Genomic DNA, 1018 nt, shown 5'->3' on the forward strand with positions numbered 1-1018 from the left:
TTCTGGCAGTTGAGAGGAAGGATACTTCTCTTTTTCTATTGTGTTTCAGTGATTTTTATTTTTTAATACAATTCACTGTCTGACAAATATGATTAGTTTCTTAAGTATTCCTTTCCCTGCAGTTGCAACTCTTCTTGTGGTTGTTCAGTGCCACTAGAAATAGTTGCCAAAATCAGAATGTTTTAGTAAATGTTAAGCACGTGAGAGCTGGAGAAATACCAGTAGCTTGATCTTTGTGTTGCAGTTGTAAAAGTTCCTATCAGTTAGTATGGATATCTTTACCAAACAAATCTGTGAATTCTAAAAACCAACCAACTCCATTAAAAAAAAAAAGGCAACTTTCTGCAGCATTGGATTATGCAGGCAAAGATTTGAAGGACCTGGCCACATCCGTTTACAAGAAATTGAGCACATTTTGAGCTGTCACCTCCACTATCACAGTACGGTCTTGAAAAATATTTCACTTCCTTAGTTTAAAGCAGGAGGTCGTATAAAAGAACAGATGGTGCTGAAAATACAAATCCTCTTACAAAACTCATTTTCTTTGTAAAATGATTTTGCCACCTTGTTCACTCCAAATTAAAAGGTTTATAATCTTCTTGACTATGAATAGTGGAGATGAGTTTAGTTAACCTTCTTCACCAGATCCATGCAGAAATTCAGTCTCTATAATATGAATCACAGAAATCGCAGATACACCAGGGTTGGAAAAGACCTACAAGATCATCCAGTCCAACCATCCACCCATCACCAATAGTTCTCACTAAACCATGTTCCTCAACACAAAATCCAAACGTTCCTTGAACACCTCCAGGGTCGGTGACTCCATCTTCTCCTTGGGCAGCCCATTCCAGTGCCTGATCACTCTTTCAGGAAAGTAGTATTTCCTAACATCCAGCCTAAATCTTCCCTGGCACAGCTTGAAGCCATTCCCTCTAGTTCTATCACTAGTTATTCAAGAAATGAAAACAGATTTCTAAGTTAGCCTTGTGAAAGTTGTTCCTGTAGTTTCTTTAAA

The sequence above is a fragment of the Meleagris gallopavo genome, chromosome 7 (assembly GCF_000146605.3).
Source record: "Meleagris gallopavo isolate NT-WF06-2002-E0010 breed Aviagen turkey brand Nicholas breeding stock chromosome 7, Turkey_5.1, whole genome shotgun sequence".
In the NCBI taxonomy this organism is placed as follows: Eukaryota; Metazoa; Chordata; class Aves; order Galliformes; family Phasianidae; genus Meleagris; species Meleagris gallopavo.